The sequence below is a fragment of the Mauremys reevesii genome, linkage group 2, assembly GCF_016161935.1.
Source record: "Mauremys reevesii isolate NIE-2019 linkage group 2, ASM1616193v1, whole genome shotgun sequence".
Taxonomy (NCBI): Eukaryota; Metazoa; Chordata; order Testudines; family Geoemydidae; genus Mauremys; species Mauremys reevesii.
The window spans coordinates 40,938,657-40,962,222 of record NC_052624.1 but is presented as its reverse complement, the minus strand read 5'-3'; the positions used below and the strand labels follow the sequence as shown (position 1 = coordinate 40,962,222).

Here is a 23,566-nt window from a genome sequence, read left to right as displayed (position 1 = left end):
AATTTCTCCCACACCGATTGCCTAGCAATATGAACATGTTAAAATACAAAGCACTATAAATGCTAGGCTTTCAGGTTTTCACTTAATCTTTGTAGAACTATTACTCTCTGGATTTCATACTTGCAGGAAATCAAAACAAGTGACATTGAGAGTAGAAATCATTCAAGAAGCCCACCTTTACCAATGTATTTGTATTTTTGACCATTTTACCATAACTCCATGTTATCTGTGTGTGGTTGGCAGCCAGTGAAAAGGAAGCCCTCCTGATTTTCCCTCATCTGCAGCAGTCTATATTCACTACAGACATTACTAACTTCAAAGAAAAACAGCAGAACTAAAATTCATTTGCAAATTTAACACCATTAATTTGGGCTTGAATGGGGACTGGGAGTGGCAGGCTCATTACAAAAGCAGCTTTGCCTCTCCTGGAATTGACACCTCCTCATCTATTATTGGGAGTGGTCTACATCCACCCTGATCGAATTGGTCCTGTCAACACTGGTTCTTTACTTGGGAGGTAACTCCCTTCTCTTCATGTGTCATTATATAATGCCTGCATCTGTAACTTTCACTCCAGGCATCTGCAGAAGTGAGGTTTTTTAGCCACAAAAGCTTATGCCCAAATAAATGTTAGTTTTTAAGGTGCCACCGGACTCCTTGTTGTTTTTGTGGCTACAGACTAACATGGCTACTTCCTGATACTATGCGCCAGCCTTACTCTCTGTATTTTTTCTCAAAGATCATTCAACAACTAGCCTTTCTTTTTATCTACTAACTCTGCCCAGCTCTTGTTCCCAGCCATGTCCTTAAAACATCCCCTTCTGGGCTTTCCCTCCCCCATATACTTGCTTCTTCATTACCTTTCAGAAAAGGTGAAAATTAAGGAAAATTATCTATGAAGCAAGGCCATATCATAGAATCACAGAGATGTAGGACTGGAATGGACTTCAATAGGTCATTTGTCTGGAAGGTCCCTCCTGCGGCCTGCCTTCCAAAGGAGAGCAACAAAAACCGTTAAAGGTCTAGAAAACATGACCTATGAGGAAAGATTGAAAAAATTGCGTCTGTTTAGTCTGGAAAAGAGAAGACTAAGGGGGGACATGATAACAGTTTTCAAGTACATAAAAGGTTCTTACACGGAGGAGGGAGAAAAATTGTTTTAAGTAATCTCTGAAGCTAGGACAAGAAGCAATGGGCTTAAATTGCAAGGGAGGTTTAGGCTGCAGATTAGAAAAAAAACTTCCTGTCAGAGTAGTTAAGCACTGGAACAAATTACAGAGGCAGGTTGTGGCATCTCCCTCACTGAAAGTTTTTAAGACAAACACTTGCCAGAAAGGGTTTAGTTATTACATAGTCCTGCCTTGAGTGCAGGGGATGGGACTAGAAGACCTCTGGAGGTCCTGGCCAGCATGGGTGCCATGTTTGTATCATTTTTGGTGGTGCCCAGAACGGGCCCAAGCAGAACCGTCCTGTCCATAGGACGGACCGGTGCAACTGCCCCAGGCCCCGCGCTTTGGGAGACCCTGTGATTCAGGGGGACGCAGGGTCCAGGGCAGCCTGGGGGCTTAGTTGAGGGCCTGGCTCCGGCAGCAGCGAGCAACCTGGCCCCAGCCCACCCCTGCTACTCCCCCTCCCTGCCCCCATTCCAGCCCTTCCTCCAAGCTCCCGCCCTGCCTCTTTTCGTCTTTCACCCTCTCCCCCAATCAACGCCAGGAGCTACCAAGGTGTAGTGGAGCAGGGCGGACTAGGGCCAGGCTGCCTTGGACCTGTGTTCCCCTGAAGTGTGGGGCCCCCAAAGCATGGTAAGCCCAAACATTGGTGGAGCCAGGCCCACGTTCCTAAATATAGGTGGAGCACGGGCACCACGGGCCCATATAACTTGCGGCCCATACCCCCATTGGGGTGACGGGCATGAGTGAGTGATGCCTGCCAGACCTACACGTCAACGATTCCCGTGCAAGGCGCTGCAACCCATTGTCACAAGGCTGGTAGCACCATACGGGACTGTGGGTGACACACCAGGAAGAGGCAGAGACACAACGTCACCCCCCCCCCCACAGGGCCCAGCCAGCAGGCACATGAGCCTGGGGGCACAGTGCCATTACAGGGCGCAGGGCGCCCAGTGCAGCGGGCTCTCCACGAGCCCGGGCCGCATGAAGTGCGAGCACCCTGCAGGGGGCAGGGAGGGAGCCCGTGGCTGGCTGCGGGCGGTGAGGGACGCCCGGCCTTGGCGGCCTCCAAGCACCGCCAGCAGCCGCCCCTGCCGGGGCCCCCAGCCGAGGGGCGGGTGCGCGGAGGGGGAAGCCACGCCCCGGGCCGGGCCGGGCAGGGGGAACGGAACGGAACGGAAGGCGGCCGGGCGGGCTGGCGCCGGAGGCTGCGCGGAGGTAAGCGGCGGCGGAGGGTGAAGCGCCCCCCAGGGAGCGGGGCGCCCACGCTACACGGGCCCGCACAAAGTCCCGGCCCGGGAGCTGTGGCCGTGCCCGCCCGCCCGCGGGGGCCAGCCGCCCGCAGCCAGCTCGGGGGCGGCCCGGGACAGCTTCGGCCGCCGGTGCTGCGGCCCGGACCCGGGTGGTTCCGGTGTCGGGCATTGGGCGCCCAGTCGGAACCTGGCTGAGGTCGGGTTTGGTTTTGTAAGTTTTTTGCCCCACAAATGGTGTGAGCGAGGCAGTAAATTAGCCCGCTTGTCCCGCCCCACACAGCGAGTCAGTTTAGCAATCAGGAGTTTGATCCCACTCCTGTGCCTGGAGCACGGCCTGCAGAGTAACGCCTCCCTGCATGAAGTGTATTGCTGCGTGTGGGTTTCAGTATCACGCTTCGGAACGCTGTAGTGGTGGCACCCATCGCTCTAACTGCGGGGAGGAAGCTAAGGAGGACACAGAAGGACTGGGCACGTCTGGCAGGCTAACGGGAAATACCTCTTCTGGCATAAGAAGGCGTGTGCCAGTTGGACTTTCCCGTGTTAAGAGACAGACCATTTAAGGGAAATAGTGGGAGTACACAGAAGGATTGGAAATGATTGGAGCAGTAGAAGCCAAACACACAAACCAAAACTAATTGGCCAGGAGAAACCCAGCTCTGTTGGAGAGTGGAATACATAGGTGTTTGAGGAACTGAAAAGGGTATTAACTGCAACCTGGGAGCTGGCATATGTGAGTACCCCTCTGCCCAGGAAATCAATGACAATGGGGTGGTAGCAGTTTTGTGACCGAATGAGAAACAGTGGTTGAATTATTCTCAAACCAATAGGAGGGAATTGCTGCACTGTGTGATCAAAGTGACTCACTGTCCTTAGGGTTTTGACACTTTGCTACTCATGCAGCACTGGCCAGCCAAGCATCAGGAAGGAATGCCCCTTCTCTAGTAGTGATTCAGCTTTGGCACAGAGAGGCAGATAGATAGTTTTTACAACCTAGAGTTCCAGGTCGAGCAGTAGTCTGGTTGATAACCTGGGCAAGTCACCACTGCTAATGGTCAATGCTGTCATCAGGTTTGCAAGGCCGTTATGCTATGAGGGGTTTAAGTCTAGAACCCCAGAGCAGTTAAATTACAGTCAGCATACAACAATCTGGATTATTATTCCTGCTGTGCCTCCCATGTGGAGATGGCAAGCCAAGGAGCAGAGGTGAAAGCTCTGTGGGTCCTATTAAATAGCCTGGAATTTAAAAAAAAAAATCTCAATATTGCGATAGAGTGTGTCTAGACCATTAATGGATAGTGTAGCATCTGGTAGCTCCCAGCTTCCCACAGTGGTGAGGGCATCTCCCAACTTTCCTATAGAAGGTTACTTTGGAAGCAGAAGACAGTTCTTCAGAGTCTAAGGAATCTGCAGTGGAGGTGATGAGTAATGGCCACATTGTAATGTGCAACCCTTATTGACATGCATGGCTAGCAACATAGCCGTCTCAGTGGGGAGCTCAGGTAAGGAGGGCTGGGCCTAGTTGGTACATGAATGCAAGCTCTTAAAGGAAGCCTTAGGTGTTATGGGAAGTAGTGTTCTTCCTCTTATTAGGGCTAACTAAGGGTATGTCTACACTACAAGACTATTTCGAATCAACTTAAGTCGAATTTGTGGAATCGACCTTACGAAGTCGAATTTGTGTATCCGCACTAAATACACTAATTCGACTGTGTGAGTCCACAGTAACGGGGCAAGCGTCGACTTTGGAAGCGGTGCACTGTGGGAAGCTATCCCACAGTCCCCGTGCTCCCCGCTGCCAATTGGAATTCTGGGTATAGCCCCCAGTGCCTGCTGGGGGGAAAACTGTGTCGAGGGCGGTCCTTGGTAACTGTCAGCATTCAACCGTCACTCCCGCCGGGAAATCAGTTCGTGCACTTTTCCTGTTATAAGTGACAGCGCGGACGCCACAGCTCTCCACTGCGATCATGGAGCCCGCTGCGATCATCGCTGCACTTATGGCCGTTGTCAACTCCTCGCACCTTATCGTACACCTCTTCAACAGTCAGATGCTGAGAAATCGGGTGAGGAGGCTCCGGCAGCGCGGTGAGGACATGAAGTCTCAGAGTGGCACAGACCTCTCAGAAAGCAGGGTACGCCGCGCCGTGGAGATCATGGTGGCACTGGATCATGTTCATGCTATGGGATGGCGATTCTGGGCCCGGGAAACAAGCACGGACTGGTGGGACCGCATAGTGCTGCAGGTCTGGGATGAATCACAGTGGCTGCGAAACTTCATGATGCGTAAGGGCACTTTCCTTGAACTGTGTGACTTGCTGTCCCCTGCCCTGAAGCGCCAGGACACCCGGATGCGAGCAGCCCTGACTGTGCAGAAGCGAGTGGCCATAGCCCTCTGGAAACTTGCCACGCCAGACAGCTACCGGTCAGTAGCAAACCACTTTGGCGTGGGCAAATCTACCGTGGGGGTTGCTGTGATACAAGTAGCCAACGCAATCGTTGAACTCCTGCTCTCGAAGGTAGTGACCCTGGGAAATGTCCAGGTCGTCATAGCTGGCTTCGCCGCGATGGGATTCCCAAACTGCGGTGGGGCTATAGATGGGACTCACATCCCTATCCTGGGACCGGACCACCAGGCCAGCCAGTACATTAACCGAAAGGGCTACTTTTCAATGGTGCTGCAAGCACTGGTGGACCATAGGGGACGCTTTACCAACATCAACGTCGGGTGGCCGGGCAAGGTTCATGACGCACGTGTGTTCAGGAACTCTGGTCTGTTTAAACGCCTACAGGCAGGTAGTTTCTTCCCGGACCAAAAAATAACTGTTGGGGATGTGCAGATGCCTACAGTGATCCTCGGGGACCCAGCCTACCCGCTAATGCCTTGGCTCATGAAGCCCTATACAGGCGCCTTGGACAGTGAGAAGGAACTCTTCAACTACCGGCTGAGCAAGTGCAGAATGGTGGTGGAGTGTGCTTTCGGACGTCTCAAGGGGAGATGGCAGAGCTTACTGACTCGCTCAGATCTCAGCGAAAACAATATCCCCATTGTTATTGCAGCTTGCTGTGTGCTCCACAATCTCTGTGAGAGCAAGGGGGAGACCTTTTTGGCGGGATGGGAGGTTGAGGCAAATCGCCTGGCTGCAGATTACACTCAGCCAGACACCCGTGCCATTAGAAGAGCCCAGCGGGAAGCGCTGTGCATCCGGGAGGCTTTGAAAGCTAGGTTCCTCAGAGAGCAGCGTAACCTATGACTGTCCAGTTGTTTTACAGAGAAGCTGAACCTGCCCCTGTTTCTTTACCCATTTACTGCTGACTCTCCTCTGCAGTTTCATACCCCGTTCACCCCCTTCCAACACACGTGTAAAAATAAAGTTAATGGAGCATTGTTATTTAAAAACCTTTTCTTTAATAATGATTTCGCGTTAAAGGGTTGAAACAGGGATGCGGACTGTGGTGGGTAGGGTGTGCAGTGATGTAGAGACCGCTTCTAGACTCCAGGAATGATAGGCTACTGTTCCTACAGCGGTCTCTGGGAGGAGGACGGTTACAGGTGGGTGTGCAGGAAGGGGTAAGGGGTGTAGGCTTTGGGACGGAGTTTGGGTGCAGCCTCTGGGCTAGGGGTGAGGGGTGTGTGGGAAGGGGGAGGAGGCGTAGGGGGTTGCATGCTGTGGCTGGGGCTGAGGGTTTGGGGCATTGTAGAGGCTCAGGGCTACGGTAGAAGGGCAGGGTGATGGCAACCTGCCTTGCCATTTGTGGATGGCAGGCACTAGGACCCTGGGGCAGCAGACAGCATTTCTGCCGGTAGCCGCTCTACTGTCAGGTAGGGACGCAGTGGGGGGGGGGGGGAGACGACACGCCGGGGGAGGGGTGGCAGCTGGGACCTGCTCCAGGCAGGGAATTGACGGGGCAGGGGGAGACCCGCATGGGCCAGGGCCCGATCCAGGCAGGGCCGGGGGAGAGAGCCACCTCCAAGTATACCTGGAGCAGGGCACCTGCCGCCTATGAACAGAACATTAAAAACACCTCACAGACTGACCAGGGTGCCTAGTGACTGCACTCAGTGAGTAACCTGCTGTTGATCCTGCCCCCATGTCTGTGCCCTGTTCATGGTGAATGTCCTATGCAATTACCAGACCCCTCTTCCCCCTTCACAGAAAGTCTTCAGCAAACAAACATGACAGAAACAGTAATTAACAGCAAACTACTTTTAATACTTGACAACACAGTAAAGGTAAGAACTTTTCAAAATGTAGGGACTGTGAACTTTTGGGTAATTTAGCAGTCCGCTTTGGTGCAGTGACAGTTTTCACGGCCCTTGGTGCCCCTCCTTCTTGTTATTCTGGGTGAGGTGGGTATTGGAGTGTGTGGCGGGGGAGGGCGGTTGCAGACACAGTGCAGGGGGGCTCTGTCCTCCTGCCTGCGGTCCTGCAGAACATCGACAAGGTGCCTGAGCGTGTCCGTTTGCTCCCTCAGTAGTCCAAGCAGCGTTTGAGTCGCCTGCTGGTCCTCCTGACGCCATCTGTCCTCCCGTTCGCTTTGTGAGCGCTGCTGCTGTGTGAGGTTCTCCCTCCACTGGCTCTGCTGGTCCGCCTCTGCTCTGGAGCAGCCCATAAGTTCAGCGAACATCTCGTCCCGTGTTCTTTTCTTACGCCGCCTAATCTGCGCCAGCCTCTGTGAGGGGCATGGTGGAGCAGGTCGGGATACTGTTGAAGCTGTGTGATGGGGAAAAGGGAGTGAATTGCTTACAAAGATAAATTTCCTCAAAAATGAAACATAGTCTACTCATTGTCTGTGAACCAGACCATGGACGGCACCTATCTCATACTCACTCACTCAGGGAAAGTTCGATTTCTCTGCATTCGCTTTCATTGCCTGGGGTATTGCACTGCAGACCAGACAAGCGGGGCAGGAAAGCTTAATCCGTGGAGCAGCCAGGCATGGTAAGCCAAACGCTTTTGGCTGCTTAAAAGTCAATGTCCAGCTCTGTCCTCTTGCTGCAGGCAATCCTGAAAGCATAAACTCTGCCCCTGTTCCACCCCCTCACGGTTTTCCCTTGCAAAAGATCCCTGTATGCTGCCACTCTGTAGCCTCCAGCACGTGGCTCTAAAGTGACGCTTCTTGTTGTTCTAAGGAACAGTGAAGCACTACCAATAGTAATAGTACACAAATTACTCTACTTACATGCAGGAGTCTGCGCGCGAGATCACCCTGAGGAGGGTGTCACAGAGAGAGAGAGAGCGCATGCTGAATGAAAGCCAGCACAAGCCAGGGCCCTATGCTGCGATGCTCGTCAAGGCACTGGTCCCGGAGTACCAGCTGAGAGCGTGGCGCGGAAAAGTGTGCTACCTCGGAGCACCCAATAAGCCAGCTCTCCCCAGGAACCTCCTCCATAGGCTTTTCGACTACCTCCAGGAGAGCTTCCTGGAGATCTCCGCGGAAGATGCCTGTTCCATTCCCCTGTATATAGACCTTCTGTTCGCCTAGTCTATTTTCCTGTTCTTTTAAGAAATAAATGTTAACATGTTTAAAGCACTTACCCACTGATCCTTCTCCTGATTCAGGGTCCGTGGTAACGGCTGCGGAGGGTTGGTAGGGGATCTCAGTGAGGGTGATGAAGAGATCCTGGCTGTCAGGGAAATCAGCGTTGGAAGCGCTGTCGACTGCCTCCCCCTCCTCATCTCCTTCCTCATCTTCCCCATCTGTGAACATCGACGAGAACTGGCCGTCGACACTATCCCTTCGTCAGAGTCCACACACACTGGTGGGGCAGTGGTGGCAGACCCACCGAGAATGGCATGCAGTGCCTCGTAGAAGCGGCATGTCTGGGGCTGGGCTCCGGAGTGTCCGTTTGCCGCTTTGATTTTATGGTAGCCTTGTCTCAGCTCCTTGACTTTCACGCGGCACTGCATTGCATCCTGGCTATATCCTCTGTCATGGCTTTGGAGACCTTCTCGTAGGTCTTCGCATTCCGTTTGTTGGAGCGCAGCTCCGAAAGCACAGACTCATCGCCCCACATACCGATCAGATCCAAGACTTCCGGTCAGTCCATGCTGGGGACCTCTTTCTATTCTGGGATTGCCTGGACTCCTCTCCTGGAGAGCTCTGTATTGTTGCCGGTGCTGCTGAGCTCGCCCCGATGTCCAACCAGGACATGAGATTCAAAGTGCCCAGACAGGAAAAGGAATTCAAATTTTCCTGGGTCGTTTCCTGTGTGGCTGGTCAGAGCATCCAAGCTCGGACTGCTGTCCAGAGCGTCAACAGAGTGGTGTACTGTGGGATAGCTCCCGGAGTTACTAAGTTCGATTTGCATCCACACCTAGCCTAATTCGACATAGCCATGTCGAATTTAGCGCTACTCCCCTCGTCGGGGAGGAGTCCAGAATTCGAACTAAAGAGCCCTCTATGTCGAATTAAATGGCTTCCTGGTGTGGACGGGTGCGCGATTAATTCGAATTAACGCCGCTAAATTCGAATTAAAGTCCTAGTGTGGACCAGGCCTAAGTGACTATCCCAGCATGGTTTTAGGGCAGTCTGCTGTTGAAGATACCATCTTTTGGATAGAAGCAAGGTTCTGGCTATTTGTGGTCATTAAAGATTCTCATGGCACCTCTTGCAAGAGGAGGGGTCTTAGCCTTGGCTGAATGTCTGTTGGACAATTGTATTCTGCCTATCTAAAGTTACCCCAGTAGTTTGTTACATATGGCATAGTTCACTTTCTGTCCTCATCTGTTCTGTGGTGTTAAAAGGTTGCAGCCTTCTGCCTGTGGGGTGGTTGTATTTGAGTGATGGATGAAGTGATCCCTGTAATACGCATTTTTGTATTATTCTGTCAGGTACTTTGGGATCATTGAATTAAAGACACTACATAAATGTCAGTTATTATTATTAACGCCTCTCTTGCATTTGGGGACTTAAACAGGCATAATGTTCTCCCTAGTGTCACCATTGTCATATTCACTTTTGTTGTTATAATCAGAGATGGCAACAATGGCATTCAGATGCTTAATTACATTTCATAAAGGTGACTAGTGCTAATTTATAACAAAATGTAGTGCCCAATGCAATAGAAATTAGCATTACTGCTTCCTTCGTTGTTAAAAAGCAATCAATTTCCAGACCTGTTGAGACACTTGCTCATAAGGTACCTAAAGCCAGAGTACACTGGAGGTACAGAATACTGAGTGAGTAGTGTACTATTAGGGGATTGGTGTCTCCAGACCACATGAGTATTTTTTCTCCTTTGATTTAGGACTAAGATGGTGTCCATACAATAAGGCAGGGGTCGGCAACTTTTCAGAAGTAGTGTGCCGAGTTTTCATTTATTCACTCTAATTTAAGATTTCATTTCGCGTGCAAGGTAATACATTTTAACATTTTTAGAAGGTCTCTTTCTATAAGTCTATAATATATAACTAAACTATTGTTGTATGTAAATTAAATAAGGTTTTTAAAATGTTTAAGAAGCATCATTTAAAATTAAATTAAAACGCAGAGCCCCCCTGGACCAATGGTCAGGACCCGGGCAGTGTGAGTGCCACTGAAAATCAGCTCGCGTGCCGCCTTTGGCACACGTGCCATAGGTTGCCTACCTACTGGCAAGATCAAATACCAGTCAGAACACAAGGTCGGTATTTTGTAGTCTAAGAGGGACAGGTTTTATCAGTTGATCCCAGATGTTGGGGTCTAACAGAGTACCACCTCTTTAGGGTTAAAGAGAGGGGGGGAAAAGTTTCCCCACTTTTCCTTGCTCATAGTTTCAAGCTCAGCCAAATCTCAAGAGATAAGCATGTGAAAAATCACTTCTCCTATTGCTACTCCCACAGTGATCGATCCAGTGGGGGTTGATTTATCATGTCAAGTATAGATGTGATAAATCGACTGCTGATCACTCTAGTGGCACCTTCAGTACTCCACCTCAACAAGAAGCCAAGGGGAATCGACAGGAGAGTGTCTGCCATCGACACACCATAGTTAAGACACCACGGTGAGTAGATCTAAATACATCGACTTCAGCTACATTATTCACTTAGCTGAAGTTGCGTAACTTAGATCGACACCACCCCCACCCTCAATGTAGACTAGCCCATAGGGTGGCATTTCTCAGCCAACTTCTCTGGAGAAAGTAGACCAAAGAACCAGGCTGTTTCCTGGTCTCAGCCCTGCTGAGGTCTTATAAGGAACTGTGATTTCCTACTTCTTTTTTTTCAAAATCTGATCCCTTATATGGAAGTATAAGAAGAGGTCCTTTCAATTTTCCCAGCTGTTTCTGTTCTCTCCTGAGTATCTCTGTAGTGACTCGGGTTCTCAGGACAAACTTTTTGGTGGCCTCAGAGTGCGTCCACCACTTGCTGGTAGCCGCTCTCTCACTTCTTCCTAAAATACTTAATTAGCTTTAGGAAAAACAAATAAATATGCACATGTACATGTCCAAATTATTGTAATTTATTTATTGCTAGCTAATAAGTCTGTTGTGAAAAGTAATATTAACAAGCATACAAGAATTGCTTTTCACAGCAGATTTCTCAACCTTGTCAAGCCTGGGGACAAATTAAGCCCTGGATGAGGGGTCGAGGGAGGCAGCAGGGGCCAAGGGCAATGGGGGTGGGTGGGGGGCTGGAGCCCGAAGCCCTGTGGCCAGAGTCTGTTGCCCTGCTGCCGCACTACCCCAGGGCTGAAGTCCAAAGCCTGAACCCCACTGCCTCTGGGAACCTCACCGGATGCCTGGTTCTTGAGCATTGTGCCCCAGGTGTCTCCACAGGGGGAGCAGGGCCCAACCACTGCTGGTGGCTTCAGCAATCAACACCAAGGCAGTGCATCCAGGAGCAACAGGAAGGGGCTGCTACTTTGCTCCCCACCCCCCATAACAGCCCAGGAGGCTGTGGCCACAAGCGGTGGCCGCATTTGAGAAACGGCTGGACTAGAGACAGCTGAGGCAGTGTTCTAAAATGAAAGGCCGTTAACTGTTTTCTTGCCATGGTCTGTATACCCTATGACAGATGGGAAGCTGAAAACTCTCCATCATCAGTTAAAACTCTGGTGTAGATCTTGACAGCTGTAATCTTCCCTTACTGAAAGAGGTGGCTACATGTTATTCAGGTAGGCCTGGAGAGCAAGAAGTTCTAAAGAACCTTTGTCTGTCACAGAAAATTAACACTGCCTAGGACACAGAGGTTGTGCTACTGGAAAAATACTTGCCTGTGTTGTGAGATGCTCAATTCTTAACTTACCTCCCCCATCCCATTTTCTTCCTGTCTCAAAGTTTTGGCCACCACAGTTCTTCTGTACTGCTTTCCTTTTCCGTCCTGGAGCTTGGGTGTCCAAGCAAAGTGCAGTAACCTCCGGTGGTATGAAACTAAGGAGTAATAGTAAGTTTCCTTGGCCAGTTCTTGCATGAATGCTGATGGATCAGGGATTCAACAATAACTGGAAAGAGGCCTAAAGACATGGCAAAGCAGCTGGCAGCCTGATCAGGTCAGTCTCTTGTTGTTTAGAAGCAGTGGTATTATTTGTTGTTGTTATTATTAGTACTATTTATATTCCTGGTGCACCAATCAAGATTAGGCAACCAGTACCAGGGCATTGTACAAGCATGGGAAGGTAGATGTAATCCTTTCCCAGAAAAAGATTAAAACCTAAGGCCCAGATCTGGCAAGCTGTTCCATGCTGGTGAACCTCTGCACCTGTGTGGATCCCTATTGAAGGCAGTGAAGCTATGCACAGACACAGGGCGTCCTCGTGTGAAACAGCTTACAGAACTAAGGTATAAGAAAGTGAATAATCATAGAATGATAGGACTGGAAGGGATCTTGAGAGGTCATCTAGTCCAGTCCCCTGCACTCATGGCAGGACTAAGGATTAGCTAGGTCATCCCTGACAGGTGTTTCTCTAATCTGCTCTTAAAAATCTCCGATGATGGAGATTCCACAGCCTCCCTAGGCAATTTATTCCAGTGCTTAATCACCCAGACAGTTAGGAAGTTTTTCCTAATTTTCAACCTAAACTGCCTGTGCTGCAATTTAAGCCCATTGCTGCTTGTCCTAGCCTCAAAGGTTAAGGAGAACAATTTTTCTCCCTCCTCCTTTTAACAACCTTTGATGTACTTGAAAAATGTTATCATGTCCCCTCTCAGTCTTCTCTTCTCCAGACTAAACAAACCCAGTTTTTTCAATCTTCCCTCATAGGTCATGTTTTCTAGACCTTTAATCATTTTTGTTGCTCTTCTCTGGACTTTCTCCAGTTTGTCCACATCTTTCCTGAAATGTGGCACCCAGAACTGGACACAGTACTTGAGTTGAGGCCTAATCAGCGCAGAGTAGAGCAGAAAAATTACTTCTCATGTCTTGCTTACAACACTCCTGGTAATATATCCCTGAATGATGTTTGCTTTTTTTGCAACAGTGTTACATTGTTGACTCATATTTGGCTTGTGATCCACTATGACCTCCAGATCCCTTTCCTCAGTACTCGCTCATAGGCAGTCATTTCCCATTTTGTATGTGTGCAACTGATTGTTCCTTCCTAAGTGGAGTACTTTGCATTTGTCATTACTGAATTTCTTCCTATTTACTTCAGCCCATTTCTCCAGTTTGTCCAGATCATTTTGAATTTTAATCCTATCTTCTAGGCACTTGCAACCCCTCCCAGCTTGGTATTGTCCACAAACTTTATAAGTGTGCTTTCTATGCCAGTATCTACATTACTGATGAAGATATTGAACAGAACCGGACCCAGAACTGATCCTTGTGGGACCCCACTTGACTCAACCACTGTTAACAACTCTCTCAGAACGGTTTTCGATCCAGTTATGCACCCACCCTATAATAGCTCTATCTAGGTAGTATTTCCCTAGTTTCTTTATGAGAAAGTTATGCGAGCCAGCATCAAAAGCCTTACTAAGGTCAAGATATACCAATCTACCATTTCCCTCCATCCACAAGTTTGTTACCCTCTCAAAGAAAGTTGTTAGATTGTTTTGGCACAACTTCTTCTTGACAAATCCATGGTGACTATTACTTATCACCTTATTATCTTCTAGGTGTTTTCAAATTGATTGCTTAATTTACATCATTATCTTTCCGTGTACTGAAGTTAAGATGACTGGTCTGTAATTCCCCTGGTCTATAATAATAATGAAGGGTGGGTGACAGGGAGGCAGTTTATTTTTAAAAAGGTAGTTTTGTAATTACATTAGTAAATATCCTCTATCCCCATCTACCCTCTCAATTTATCTGTTGGCTGATTTCTTGTTGGAGCAGAAGTAGATTTTGAGAAGGGAAATGGAAGCCACATGCCTGATGTGACCATGGTGAATCAGGTCAGAAACAATCCACTAGCTCTGGCCATATGACCATGAAGTCTTTTTTTTAAATGGATGGTGAACCTTTCCAGTTGAAATCATGTAGAGTAGGAATTTCTCTGTAGCGAGAGAGAATCACGTAGAGCTGTCACACTGCTGCACTAGGCAGTGGGACCACTATTGCATACCATTGTGAAGCTCTGTCAACATAATTTGCTGGTAAGAGCTCCATAAGTATTTGATTGATAACTGGGAAATAAAAATTCCATCCCAGACCAGATCACTTTATCCACCCCATCACCTTTATTGATTTTGGCCCCATTACATCTTCTGAAGATCAAGAAACCATGAAAGTATTAGAGCCATGACCTGTGAAATGGATCTGTGCCCCTTCTGGCTGGTAAAAGGTTGTGAAGACCAGCTATGCCAACCATTAACAGAAATACTTAATGCCTCCTTCAGAGAAGCGCATCTGCCAAACACCTTGAAAAATGCAGTTCACCGCGGCCTCTAAGAAGCCAAACCTTGTCCCTGAAGACCTCTCCAGTAACTGTCCCATCTCCAACCTCCCATTCATGGACAAAGTAACTGAGAAAATAGTAACCATCAAGCTCCAGTGTCAGTCAATATTCCAGATGCCTGCTACCAAGGGTTCAGATCAGGATACAACATAGTGGCGCTAAAAGACAACCTTCTTATGGCTGTGAACACAGGCTACTAAACCTATCTGCAGCCTTTGACAAAGTGTACCCTAAGGTATTATTAACATGCCTACATGACGTAGCAGTTGTAGATGGCCCAACACGATATTGGCTCCAATCCTTCCTCCCCAGCAGAACTCAGGAAGTGGTGGTGAATAACTGCTCCTTCTCTCTGAAAGGATCCATAGTATTCCTTCTTCTCTTCAGTACCCATATCAGACAGAGAGAGCTAGCAAGATGCCCTTGGCCCAGCTGCCAGTAGAATGCTGATGATACTCAGCTATATATCCTGTTCTAAGCTGATGCAACCACTGCCACTACTGATGTGTCAGAAGGTCTAGAAGAAATCACTTTTTGGATGAAGAATGGTTGGCTCAAGATGAACCCAGGCAAGACTGAAGCAATGCTGGTCAGAAAGGGGAAACACTCAGAAGAACTAGTCGAGGCATAGCCTTCATCTTCCAGTGCAAGTATACATCCTGTGGGCATGGTCGCTGGAGCGGCCACACGGAATGCTCAATCAGGGCAAACTATGAAGAATGAGGCAGACTATCCCCAAAACTGGTGGTTATTCTAATAAGTAGATTCACCAAGTCAGTAACTAAGCAGCTTCTGCAATATCTTACAAAATACCCAGAAGCCAAAAATACAGCTCCCTTAAAGCGATCCAGTCCTGGGCTTCCTCCCAGAAGCCAAGTTAAATATGATGAGAATTACTGAAAATCTTGTTCACCATCTATAATGTTCTACTAATCCCAAGAGATCGAACACATTACCCACCAGGTCTATGAGTATTTCAGATTTTACCCAAATGCACACTTACAGCCAATTCTTATTAACTAAGATTTATTAAAAAGAAAGAATTATCGTGGTTAAAGAGTGTTACGCATACAGATATGAGTAAAGTTCTTAGGTCAGTTTCATAGTAGTGATGGTGAGCTGTTGATTTGTAGAAAGTTCTTCCAGAATCAATTCCATAGGTCATAATCCAATAGGCAGCCCATGTGCAGAATCTGTTTAAATTCTTCCATGAGAAATAGTAGGGCAATCAGACTGGAGCTGGAGACCTCAGTCTTGTGACTCAAATTTCCCCTGGTAAAGTTCAAGCAGACTTGAGATGACAGGATCAGGCCCTAGAGTTCTTTTATAGATCTCTGCGGGGCCAGTGCAACCCATTATAGAACTCATAGAATATTAGGGTTGGAAGGGACCTCAAGAGATCATCTAGTGCAACCCCCTGCTCAAAGCAGGACCTATCCCCAAATGGCCCCCTCAAGGATTGAACTCACAACCCTGGGTTTAGCAGGCCAATGCACAAACCACTGAGTTGTCCCTCCCTAGGTGGTCACCTAGGGTGCTAACATTTTGGGGGGCGGCGACTGCGGTGGCCGGATCTTCGGCCGCCCCGGTCGTCGTCGGTATTTCGGGGGCAGCAAAAAAGTTGGCGGCGCTCCTGGATCTCTGGCAGGCTACTATAGTCTCTTGACACAGATAACACAGTGGGCATTCCTTGGATGAAGAATAGGTAATATAAATGGTTGCTTTGAAGTCAATTCCTATTTCCTGTGTATATACAGATAATTAGTTGCATTGATTAGCATAAGGCAATTTGCCATTCAAAGGTTCACAGATAGTTTACTATAAACTTCAAAAAGAAATAAAAAAATGATTTTTTTTTATCTAAGTTTTATCTAATTGCTAATGTTCCTTTTTGATCACTGAATCAATAGAATATAGTAATGAAATATTACAGACAGGAACCAAAGTTTAGCATCTACATGCTAATTAGACAACATTGTTAAACTGCTAACAGATATAGGTAAACATAGATAAATACAATCAGGGCTTGTCTGTACTTCTGGCTAACTCAGCAGTGCTACGATCGATGCAGCGGTGTCGATTTAGTGGGTCTGGTGAAGACAAGCTAAGTGCATTAATGGCTATTAGCCAGGATGGGTAAGGAATGGTGTTCCTAGCCTCTGTTTGTCACAGGGTGATGGACTGCAGGAGAGAGATCACTCAATCATTACCTGTTAGGTTCACTCCCTCTGGGGCACCTGGCATTGGCCACTGTCGGTAGACAGGATACTGGGCTGGATGGACCTTTGGTCTGACCCAGTACGGCCATTCTTATGATGGCCGTTCTTATGTTCTTATGATGGCAGAGCACTCTCCTTTGGACATCTGTACTCACCTTCCGCCTCTCAGGGAGGTGAAGTCGGTGGGAGAGCATTGCCCGTCAACATAGCGCGGTGTAGACATTACTGTAAATCGACTAAATTACATCAACTTCAATACTTAACATATGTAACTGAAGTAGTGTAACTTAAGTGGACTTACAGCTTTAGTGTAGACCAGCCCTTAGTATTTACCTTTAACTCTCTAACAATACAGAACTCTTGTCCATTTAACATGGCTTTGATAACTATCTGCAAGGAATGGTCCTGTTTACCATTTTGGTACTTCCCTAATATGTTCTTAAAGGTTGATCTTTAGGCCACTTTAGCGTGCTGGTTGCCTAACCCTCGCTAGCTCAGTGTCACACATCCCTGTTCATCAAAGTGGTGTGATGTCTCTGGATCCTGCTCAACTCTGCATTAAGCTTGCATGACCAGTTAGCATCAGGTCCCCATTTTCAAGGCAATAAATGGATCAAGTTCTAGGTACATTAAAGACTGAATTTTAATCTGTGAACCACAGTGACAGCCGTGTTCTTCTGGGACACACAGCCCAGGATGAGGCATGTGAGCGCTGGGGGCCAAAGCACTGTTGGTGAAGGGGATCTGGCTAAAGAACAAACTTCCTGAAGAGAACAGGCAAATCCATAGTTTATCCTTAGGAACTGCTGCAAAACCTTCCTCTTTGAGACACCCTTTCAGCCATAAAAACGACACAATACTGACACCGTCTTCAACCCAATAAACCTTTACTAACCAGAGGGGAAGAAATAGGGAACGGGGAGAATTATTAAAATGTATATTACAAAATCAAAACCACAAACCCTACCCCAAGAAGATTTGTTACCCTGAAAAAGGAAAAGTACGAAAGACTCCATGAAGTTTGCTAGGGACTTCACTGTTGCTATTGATTTTATGTGGAAGGCACTCAGATACTACAGTGATGGGCAGCCGTATAAAATGCTAAGATAGATATTGGGATGTGTGATAACTTCAGGAATTTTCTTAATGTTCTAAGATTACTGTGCTGTAATGAGCCAAATATTTAGGTGTGATTAAATGATATCAGATACATACTCCTAGCTACAAGAAAGGCATTGATTCTGCTAGACTCTGCAGTAATGCAAACAATAGCATGCTTCTCTGTGCTGTTACATTTTATTTGTATAATTTCCTACAGCAAGGGTGGGCTTCATAATTTGTGTATATACAACATATGATATTTTTAAAAGTGCCAGTAACACAGTGAGAACAAATAGTATTACAAAACTGCTGCTTGATGTTAGGGCTAACTAGTATGCATGTCTCTGAAATTCTTCCAGAAATCTATTAGGTTAATTTATTATTCATGTATGAAATGTTTCTAAATATTTAGGCTTCTCCCTGTTCCACTGAAATCATTAGGTGCAGGATCAGACCTTTAAAGCATTTGCCTCTATTTGTAAATAAATACGTAACCTGTGTTACGTCACATTTCTTGTGTTTGTATGATTATGTAAGGAAAGATTCTATTATAATGCTCATGGTGGAACAAGGCAACCCTTATTTCCAAAACAGAAAGTGAATTGATTTTTTTTTAAATGTAATAAATAGCTACTGAGCCATGCCTATTAGATTTCATACATTTTCTGTCACAGCAATCTGGATTTAGTGTTGTTATAATCTCACATTGTAATGTAATGACAATAAAATGATTTCCGTGCAAGTCTAGAGAGACTCTGTGCTAGTACTGTTAACATGTGCTTACTAAGTCAAAATGATTGCAGACATGTGGAGATGATGTTTATGTAATTATTATGTTTTAGCAATATGAGATTACCACAGGAAACAACCAATTCCAGCCTAGGCAGACTTCTCATTACAAGAGTATTATAACGACACAATGACAGAAGTGCAAGTTCCAGATGGGAAACCAACAAAGGTCCAAATCCTGCTATTGGTATTCAGGCAAAATGTCTGTTGTATTCAGTGGAGGCTTTGCTTGGGTAAGGACTTCAGGACTTATTCCTGGTCTTTTTACCAGTGGGTCCCATAGCACTCAGTCATACCTCTAGGGACAGTAACAACTGCACTAGTGTTTCGTAGCAGACTAAACATGAGGATGATATTTTGTGCACTGTACAGTCGATTGCTGTAAAGGTTCACCTAGAGTTTACTATAATAAACTCTAGGTAGCTGTTTCAAGACGATAATGAAAAACTGCAGTCCTTAGTTGCACGTTATATAGAGAAATAATAGTTGCTCTATCAAAATGTGTATACACTCATTTAATTTTCAGAGACCATCATTTCTGTGTTTATACCGCAGCACAATAGGATTCTGGCCCATGACGAGGGCTCTTAGGTGCTACCGTAGTACAAAGAATAATTTCAAAACAGTTTTTAGAAATTCCCATCATTGTTTCAATATCTCCGGACCGGAGCTTGCCTCTTCTCTCTTTCTCTCAGTGGGAGTGGACATTTTACTGGTGCTTTCTGGAAGCAAGTTAGGATTCAGGAAATGCAGCCTGCCATTGGCACACGTAGGAAGTGCACATTCAAGACGTATTATTTTAGCTGCTATACTAGTAACTATATGTATTTTTAAAAAGATTAGAGCTAACCTAATAATTTTGGCAAAGCTCTGATTAATTCATTTCCTGTGCTTGCTCCCTCAGTTTGACAAGTTGGCAGCTTCCTGCAAAATTTGATTTTAAATTATTCTTTTTCATTCTATGTAACACAACTCGTTTCTTTAGTGATTTCCTCTTCTTTCTAATTAGTGGTAGTGATTAGAATGATATTATGAAGCAGTTTTCCTTCAGAAATTCAGTGCTTTCTACACTGAGGCACAAATGCTGTTTCTGGCTCTGTACTCAGCAGAACCGCGGAAGCTGGGATGGGGAAGGAATCCTTTACCCCAGACTTCAGATCAGCGTTTAAGTTGTTCCATGGCTGTTAATGCCACCTCAAAGAGGCACTTGGGAGATATTTGATTTTTAGATCTATCCATTTCCTTCCCCAATCCTCTTCGACACTAGGGCTCAGGGAATGGAAGTATCTCTGTTTGTCTTGGAGGACTCCATCCATTGTAGGGGATGGGGAACTCAGGGAGCATCCTCTAATTTTCTTACCTAGGTTGGGAAAACCTACAATGAATTGAGTAGAGCTGACCAAAGGATGACAGTTCTGTTTTGTGGCAACTTTCAGGCTTTCAAAATTTGTTTTCATTCCGCATTTGGAACAAAATCAACACATTTTGAATGTTTTGGCAAAAGTGTTTGTATTGAAATGTCCATTTTCAGACCCTTGAGCTTTTCAATTCAGGAAGAAGGGTGGAGGGAGATATGGGCCTGGTGGTCAGGGCATTGGCCTGGGATGTGGAAGACTCAAGTGCAAGTCCCTCTTCTGCTTAATTCAGAGTTAAATTTTTCATCCTAGATCACTCTGAATCAGGCATAGCAAGGGTCTCCCTCATCCCAGGCCAGTGCTCTAACCCCTAGGCTACAGAGTGTGAGGGAATGTCTTTCTCTCCCCTGATGAAAACTTTGATGAAATGATATTTTTCTGAAAATGTTCCAACCAGCCTTAGAATTGAGTCCTCAAAAGACAGACACGTCTATTCAGAGTTGTTTCCATTCTGGTTTCTAACATGCCAAAAAAAAACTGGAATATTTGTCAGAACTTGAGAAGTCAATAGCTGCAGTCCCTTGAATATTCTATCACCCAATTCCATTCTTCACAGTATTTTTTGTGTATCTCACAATGTAATATAATGTAACTAAAATGACTTCCATTTTAGGCTACGGAGATTATATACTGTGACAAAGTTCCTCCTCTACCTTGATGGGTCCTGCGCTTATTGGCAGATTTGCTCACTTCAGTGATCTTCCCCACAGTCTGGGTCAACTTCTCCTGTGTGTGATCAGGAGTTGGGAGGTTTGGGGGGAACCCGGGCCCACCCTCTACTCCAGGTTCCAGCCCAGGGCCCTGTGGATTGCAGCTGTCTATAGTGCCTCCTGTAACAGCTGCATGACAGCTACACCTCCCTGGGCTACTTCCCCATGGCCTCCTCCAAACACCTTCTTTATCCTCACCACAGGACTTTCCTCCTGGTGTCTGATAATGTTTGTACTCCTCAGTCCTCCAGCAGCACACCCTCTCACTCTCAGCTCCTTGCGCCTCTTGCTCCTAGCTCCTCACACGCACTTCCTCTCCTCTGGCTCCTCCTCACCTGACTGGAGTGAGCACCTTTTTAAACCCAGGTGTCCTGATTAGCCTGCCTTGATTGGCTGCAGGTGATCTAATCAGCCTGTCTGCCTTAATTGGTTCTAGCAGTTTCCTGATTACTCTAGTGCAGCCCCTGCTCTGGTCACTCAGGGAACATAAAACTACTCATCCAGTGACCAGTATATTTGCCCTCTACCAGACTCCTGTACCACACTGGCCTGGGTCTGTCACAATACATATACATTCCTTAATAATGCCTGAGCATTGGCCAACACTTGGATCAGATTCTTCATCCTCTATTCTCATTGAGTAGTACATACTCATGGGAGTAGAACCATTGAAGTCAAGAGAGTAAGTGCTACTCATCATGAGTCAGGCTGCAGAAGAGGGTCCTTACAGTCAGTTGGAAAGGCAGGTCAAGCTAGGAAAGAAAGTTACCGGTACTCCTTTGCAGGGAGTGCTATGGGTTATGTACACTATAAAATTAGGCCTACTTAATTTAGGTCAAGCTACAGCCACCGCAATAATTCAATCAGTTGTTGATGTCCACACTACCCTCCGGCCAGTGGAGTGCGTCCGTACCAGGAGTGCTTGCGCTGACTGAAGAGGGGCATTGTGGGGCACTGACAGCCACACGAGTCTCACAGCTGCAGCCCCCCCTTGTCAATTTCACGTTGCTATTGTCTCAGAGCAACCACACTCTAAGAGCTCTGTGGGGAACTGGGAGCCCGGGCTCTCAGCGCCTGGCAGCCGGGCTCAGAACAGAAAGCCTGAGCAGCAGCTCACTAGGAGTCAGGAGTCTGGGGGGCAGCAGAGCTCCTAGCAGGGAGAGGGGAGTCTGGCAGCAGCCCACCAGGAGCTGGGAATCTGGTGGGGGAGAGCCCCAATCTGCCCCAGAGTGACAGCCCAAGCTGAGTCAGGTGCAGGGAGCTGTGAAACTGACAAGATTTTTGCCAACATCTGATGTAAGTAGTGCCCTATGCCTCTAATGGAGGTGCAGTTACTATGTCGTAGGGCACTTACAACAGCGGGAGAAAAGCTGTAGTGTAGACACTGACATAGTTAGGCCAACATGAACTGCCAACCTAACTCTGTAGTGTAGGCCAAGCCCTAGAAAAGTACAGGTTGTGATTGCATTCATTAATACTTTTACTGATGTTCAGACTATGCATGACCATGTATATAAATCTCATTGTCTTACCTAAGAGAAGAAACATGTTTTCACAGAAATGAACTGTATGTATATAAGACATGGATTTAGTTAATTAAGCCCCCATTCAGCAAAGCACATAAGCAGAAGCTTAACTTAAAGTCTCTGAGTGGTCCCAGTGACTTCATTGGCACTACTAACAGTTTAAAGTTAAGCACATGCTCTTTGCTGGATTGTGGTCTTAATTGGTGTTTGTAGGGTAGGTTAAAAATATGAATTAGCTATGGTACCATCAGGTGTTATCAAGGCGAGTATATCATTATAGCATACTAGAATTATGGTATTTATGAAAGTCAATACAGAAGGTAACAGGATGGTGATTAAGATCTCACCCCAATCAGAACATTAAATTAATTATATTTTCCACAATTCTTAATTGAGGATTGTGGGTTTCTAAAACCGCTTTAGCTAGCAATTAACTGACGTCAATGAGAGTTACTTATATCTTGCAGGAAGAGAGCCCAATGAATGATCTTGGACAACTCACTTAAAATGTGAATACTTCACTTAAAGTGTGAATTTGTAAAGTAATTATAGAGCTTCTGACAAAAGGTGCTATAGAAGCTTGTACTTTTATTTCTTTTAGGTTTGCATATATGCAGTAATACAAAATCTAAAAAGTCAACAGATTAATCCCTGCTACAAGAAGAATCCAACATTGGAGCAGATAATTCTAGGTTTTGTCTGGCAGAAATCAGCAGATAGCACCCACAGGCTATAAGTGGATCACACACATAAACATGGGTCTTCACAGAGGTCAGGCCAGATTAGTTGAGATTAATCTAATGTATCTGTGTCAGAAAGGAATCAGCAGAAAATTCATCTTGAAAATCTACATACATATCAAAATAGCTGTCTGAAAGCAAGCAGAAAGCCTGATTCAATGAGAATTGCTTTTGCAGAGTAATATAACATGAGTAAAAATAAAATAGAAAAATGTAGAAAATAACAGGAAAATACCACCTTATAATTATTAATTAGCAATATCTAGTTTTACCATAAGAGCTGCTTTTTCCATTATATTCAGGGCCAGCCTTATGGGTGCACAACCACCAGGGGTGCCATGGTCAAGAGGCAAGGAGCGGGGTGGGCCTGGGGTGCGAGGCTGCACAAGGGAGCTTGGGGCAGTGGGGGGTAGGAGGAAGGGAACATAGCCCAGAGAGGCAGTGGAGCCCAGAGAGGATGGATGGGGAGGCAGCAGGGGCAATGGGGAGGGGTTGGGGGAGGCAGCAGGGACCAGAGGCGATGGGGTGTGGGGCCAGGCACAATGCGGGGGAGCCCAAGGAGATAGTGGGGTCCAGGGGCAATTGGGGGGTGGGAATCCTGCAGGGGCCAGGGAATGGGTGGGGGACCAAGGGAGACAGCAGGTCCGAGGTGCCAAAATACAAGTTCACCCATGGCACTATTTTCCCTATGGCCATCCCTGATTACATTATAATTACTTGGTCAAACATATTTATAAAAGGTAGTTTCATCAGGCTAAAATGTGCATTTTGAAAAGAAGCTGTTCAAAAAAAATCATTTGAAAGTATGGTTTTATATGGAGTGTAAATAC

At 46.6% G+C, this 23,566-nt stretch overlaps 1 protein-coding gene across 4 annotated transcripts in view; it reads left to right on the top strand.

The window, feature by feature from the left end:
• Positions 1–2,288: 2,288 nt before the first annotated feature.
• Positions 2,289–23,566, top strand: part of PTER (phosphotriesterase related) — a 37,565-nt gene continuing 16,287 nt past the window's right edge. Inside the window, exon 1 of one of the 4 annotated variants that reach the window (XM_039525365.1) lies at positions 2,289–2,387. The gene's annotated coding sequence lies outside the window, so the exon portion shown is untranslated. Of the gene's footprint in view, positions 2,388–2,639; positions 3,153–10,384; positions 10,404–23,566 lie in introns of those variants that run through there. The other 3 variants (XM_039525364.1, XM_039525366.1, XM_039525368.1) reach the window with 3 other exon arrangements.